Genomic DNA, 5,949 nt, shown 5'->3' with positions numbered 1-5,949 from the left:
CGTTAAAATTCCCCGCATGCGCGCATGTCCCTGTTTTTTGCTTTCCGCCTCCCTACGTTGGCCTTCTGGGCGTGGTTGAGACCTCTAGACTTTTTTTCTGAATGGGCGGGGTTATTCGGCCAGTTCTGCGTAAACGCGTCGGTTGGGGTTGTTGTGTGGTTTGACTGCCTTTCCCCTCTGCGGAAAATACAGAACTCCTGGCTACTGTCAGTCAGTGCAGGGGAATCAATGAAAGAGCTTTCTTCTGGGTAAACAAAGGCATGGCAGCAGTATTTCCCCCCCAAAGTTTTGTGCTCTGCGCTGATGTGATGTTCAATATTTCAAGTATTGCCAAAGGGCATTACAATTGTATTTTAGCTTGACTTTCCAACACTGCAGGTTGGTCGAGGCTTGTTCAGATTTCAGGAACTTGAAGACGATCTATATGATGGCAGCAGATCAAGAGGGAGGTTGGTTCCGGTAGGTCCGGATCCAATAAGCTGGTTTGCAACGGAACGACAGAACAATATTAATATTGTAAACAATGTAATATTGTAAACAAGGTTTGTCTGAATATATTTGTGTTAAACTGGGGTTCTAGTTTGCAAAACATGAGTAGCTATTGAAAAATTATACCACTCTGCCCCTGATCAGCTGTCGCAGAAGCTTTAAATATAATTCCAGTTTTCATAGTTATCAAAATTCTATAAAGAAAAATGTGCATACAAATGATGAACAGAATGAATGCAGTAACATTTATTGTTTTGTAGCAGCAGTAAGCTACAAAACCATTAACAAACAGTAAGTTGTTGATGAACAGGCAGTATAATAAATGCAGGATAAATTTTATAGCCCTAGAAAACTATGTCATGACTAATGACTCCATGGATCACAGTAGCTCTACCTCTGAATAAGCATGCTTAAACCTAATTCTAACTTGAGTGTGTGACTGTGATCCAAGCATAATAAAAGTTTCAACTTGTTCAGGTTTCTGCAAGCTAACAAAAGGTATTATTTGTTGTATTAGAATGCCAATAAAGAGTTTATTGCCAACTACTTTATCAGGAAAACAGCAATAAAAGTAAGACAGTTGACAAAAAGAGGAAAAGGGTATCTAAATCTAAAGAGAACAAAACTATTGCCAAGCTAATTTTCATTCAGTTATTAACCATATAGGAACAATTTTGTTGGTGAACCTCATTAAAAAGCCATTATCATTTTATTCTAGTATTAAATAGTATTTTAATTGATCATCATAACTTGTCCCCTGAGAGAAATAACACTATCTATAATAACACTATGTTCCCTGTCTTCTACCAGGAAATAACCAATACAAGATTCAATTAGGTCAAAATATCACCAGACTTCAATAGCTTTATGTAGTTAAGAGCTATTACAAAATTGAACAAATTCTAAAGATTATACCTATCTCATCATTAAGTGAACAATGGTTTTTTTTTAAAAAAAATGCATCTTATTTCTATAGGGTAGGGTGCAGACAAAAGCAGATTGCTTACTAGTGAATCTTGATATTTAGGTGATATGGTTGTATGGTATAGATGGAACCCATCATAGACAATATAGTAGAATTAATAAAACTTGTTTTTAGTTAGCAATAGCAATAGCACTTAAGACTTTTCACAGTGCTTTACAGCCCTCTCTAAGTGGTTTATAGAGTCAGCAGATTGCCCTCAACCATCTGGCTCCTCATTTTACTGACCTTGGAAGGATGGAAGGCTGAATCAAATTTGAGTCTGGTGAGATTCGAACTGCCTAATTGCAGTCAGCTGGCAGTCAGAAGAAGTAGCCTGCATTACTGCATTCTAACCACACTGCCACCACAGCTCTTTAACACAAATTAATAAAGTAAACTAAAACAAAAATCTGAGATTTCCATTATAGAAAGAAACAATCTATAAATTTTGGCTAACCTAAGAAAACAACTCAATCCATTCTGAAAGATCTATAAACAAACAAAATCTTTTCCTATTAAAAGGCAAAGACCTTTCAGAGGAAAGATAAAGTATTATAATTATTGACCATCCTATAGTGATTTTTAACTAAAAAGAACCAAGGGACATTGGTAACTGAAATATTTTGAGAATGATACTTCTTTATTCAGAGTTGGTGTACAAAAGCAATATTATCTCTAATTGAGCGGTGACATTCTCAATAAATCAGGATAGAGACAAAAATGACACTCTCACTTGCATTCTGATAACTGAAGCAATATATGAGGGGTCTTTGGTGATCTCTGAGCTTGCTTATTTTCTTGCAGATGTTTCAGTACCAAATTAGGTAACATCATCAGTGTTAGTAAGGAGTTCAGTTTGCTGTCAGTTTATATTCTGGTGACTTGCCTGGCATGTTGGTTGGGATGGTCTTAGAGATTCTTTGCTTGGGCTCTTTCCCGTTGGTTTCTTTGGCAGTTTTTTGATTGACAACCCTAGGAAAAAACACCAGTCATCCACAGCATACAATGTAAGGACTGCAACAACCACAAGAAACTGTAGAACAAACAGGCAGAAGACTGGCGGAACACATCCACGAAGACCAACTAATAGTCAGAAGACATGATGAGAATTCTTTAATTTCACAACATATAGACAGATTTAACCATAGTTTCAATTGGGAGAATGTGAACATCCTAGACCCGTGATGGCGAACCTATGGCACACGTGCCAGAGGTGGCACCCAGAGCATTCTGTAGGAATAAAAGGAAAGGTTACATAAAGACATGCACAGCAAAGTGCCACAATCTCAGTAGCTGGTTACCTTTTAACCTATGAGCTCACCTAGCAGAGACAGGCCGTACCAGGGAGTTATGTGAGATTCTACTCTGGGTGGGATGGACTTAGATATTGACAAGCAAAATGTACCAATAAGATGCTGTTGCTACCCCTGCTTTTGCTTTGCTTGTTAAAACTGTATAAAAGCCAAATAAACTGCATAAGGCAGACAGACATTTTGGACACAACCTGCTGTGATGGATTTCTGAGACCACCATCTGATGCCGAAACCCGGGACCAAAGACACCCTTCGGGGAAGCAACAGCCAACATACTTATCTCCCATCTGGAACAGACCCCAAAGTACACTCTCGTCCTACTGGACCCCTACGGGAAACCCGGAAGACACCCTTCGGGGAAGCAACAGCCAACATACTTACCACCCATCTGGAACAGACCACAAAGTGCACTCTCGTCCTACGGGACCCCTCAGAGGTAGGTATGGATTGCAGGCTGTGTCTATACCAGCAACAACACATGACAGAACTTAAATTCTTGTTACAGAAGTCAGGTGTTGCAGCACCTGAGGCATGCATAAGGAAGCTGGTGGAAGAGATAGGAAACTTTGTTTGGGTCATCCCGAACGAGGAACGCTTCGTTTACATGACTGCGAAAAAATAGGGCAAACTTTACATCTTGAACCCAGGGCCCCAGTAGAGATATTACAGAGATATTACAACTATGGTTTCAGTGCCGTCATGCAGTGGAAAGATTTGGCTCTAAAGTTTTGGTAGGACAACAATTGACCACAGAGCCTCCACCTGATTGTGATCAAGTAAAAATTCTTCCCCCAAATCATCTTTAATTGGGCTTTCAGCTCTTCATTAAGAGGTTAATTCTTCTGCTTCTCCACGGTCAGAGAAACAATTAGCAAAAGAGGGGGGTATAGAAGATATGTTTTCTGTCTGTTCACCTAAATTGATTCCACAAGATCATTAAGTAATTGCTTAAAGGATTGTATTTCCTCTATCCCTCTCTGCCCCCCTGATCAGGAAAAGTCCTTCTTCTCTATGCCTGCTGTTTTCTCTCGCCCTCGCCCCCCTGATCAGGAAGAGTCTGTGCCTGTTTCTGGCAAGCCTCAGCAAGCCTTCTCTAATATCAGACAGAAGACTACTGAACCGTATCCTGATTTTGTTAACAGGATGCATTAAAACAATAGACAATCCTAAGGCTCAGATGAAGTTGTTGATGAAATTAGCAAAGGAAAATGCTACTTTTGAATGCTGAAGGGCAATTATTGGTCTTGGGAACAATCCTGATTTAGCAGATATGATTAAAGCATCTCAAGATATAGGAACAGATTTTTGTCGAACTAATTTGGACTGTCAAATCCAGGGGGGGGGTTATGTCTGCAGCTTCTCGCAGCCCTGTCCATCAAGGGTCGAAGCTAAAAGCAAAATGTCCAAAGTTATTTCGTTGGTTGATTTATGAATGATATTTTAATTGGAGCCCCTAATTGCCTTTCAGAAATAAAAAATGCTTTAAGTGTTTATGAATTGCAGATTGCTCCAGAAAAAGTACAACTTTATGAAATGTTACAATCTTTTTTGCTCCAGTTTTTCTTTCTTTAAATGTACATGAAGGTATTTTGCTAATTATTTATGGCAGTTGCTGGGGACCCTTACTTGGATTTGTCGGTATTTTTCTTTGCCGGCACATTTACTTAAGTTCTTTATTTGATTTATTGACCAAAGGAAACACCCCAAAGATTTGATTTCTTCTGTAGCTCTTGCTGATTAATGAGATTTTGAGCATTCAGTTTGTGGATCGTATAAATTGTTAGCTAACTCTTTTGTTTTCTAAGCTGCCCACAGGAATGTTATCTATATTAGAAGACAAAAAGACCCCATCCAAAAATGTTTTACCATTTATCTAGGCCATTGTTGATTTAATAACTTTGGAACATACCAGGCTTGTCAAAGAAATGGAACCGATTTGACTAATATTGTTCTTCCCATTCCAAAATCTGATTAATTTTATTTTCAGAATAATTTATCTCTTCAGTGTGCTTTAACTGACTATGTGGGCTGTATTTCATATCATTTGCCTAAAGCTCTTCGGCTTGCATGTTTAATGACTCCTTCTTTTCCTATTCGTCTATTGCTTTTGTTTCTGCTTTTGCAAGCTTTTACTGTTTTTTCAGATGGAGGGCGAACAAGTGGAGTGATTGCTTACAAGGACTCTCATGAAAGTTTCCTACCCTGCAATACAGTTGTCCAGCAACATTTAAAATTGTTTATTGCTATTTTAGCTTTCTAAATCTTTTCTCAACAAGCTTTTTAACTAAATTTCTGACTTTCATTATGTGTGTCAACTTATTTTTGATTTTCCAGGTGCTTACATCACACCCAGGATTGATTCTTAATCTCATGGCTTTGTTTTTTACTTTGTAGCAACTATTATAAGACTGAAAGCATTTATATTTTGTTTCTCATATACAAAGTCATTTGTCTCTTTTCAGACATCTCTCTGAAGGTTCCATTTAAGCAGATGTTGTTGTTCATGTTTTATCTACTCTCTTTTCAGATCCATTTTTTAATATATATTTTTTTACCAGAATGTCAGAGGGCTGGCACAAGCTTGCCATATTCCACTCGACCAGGCCAAGCAGAGTTAATCCCCGTGGTTTGGCATCTAATCAACTATGGCAAATAGTTGTCACCTATGTCACATGGAATGTACATGGGTAGCATTTACTATAGAAATGAACATCACAGATTACATATGTGATGTACATATACATATACATATATATCCTACAATAGAGACAAAGAAAACAAAACTGGAAAACAGAATTTGCAACCTGTTGTTAACTCAGACACCACTTAGGAAAAAAGTGTGTTATAGAGGTGGGGACAAGAAAAGCCAACAGTAGCAGAAACAAATGAAAGCATTGCTGTTAAGAAAGCACTGATTATAGACAGAGCATCTGGAAAGATAATGGCAGAAGAGGTTTGAATAAACAGATGGACAAGAGATTATATAAAAATATGTGACTGCAGAAGAAGTAAATACAGAACTGGGAAAAAAATGAAACAGGAGGAAGAAAGGCTTCTAATTTTGATTACAGAAAATCTCCAGACACAACAGTAGAAAATTCAATGGTAAAAGAATCAATACAAGTTTTAGTTGAAGCAGTGGAAGAAAAAAATGTGGGATATTCTAAAAAAGGTAGACTATTA

The sequence above is a fragment of the Thamnophis elegans genome, chromosome 6 (assembly GCF_009769535.1).
Source record: "Thamnophis elegans isolate rThaEle1 chromosome 6, rThaEle1.pri, whole genome shotgun sequence".
Lineage (NCBI taxonomy): Eukaryota > Metazoa > Chordata > Lepidosauria > Squamata > Colubridae > Thamnophis > Thamnophis elegans.
This window is presented reverse-complemented; position numbering follows the sequence as displayed.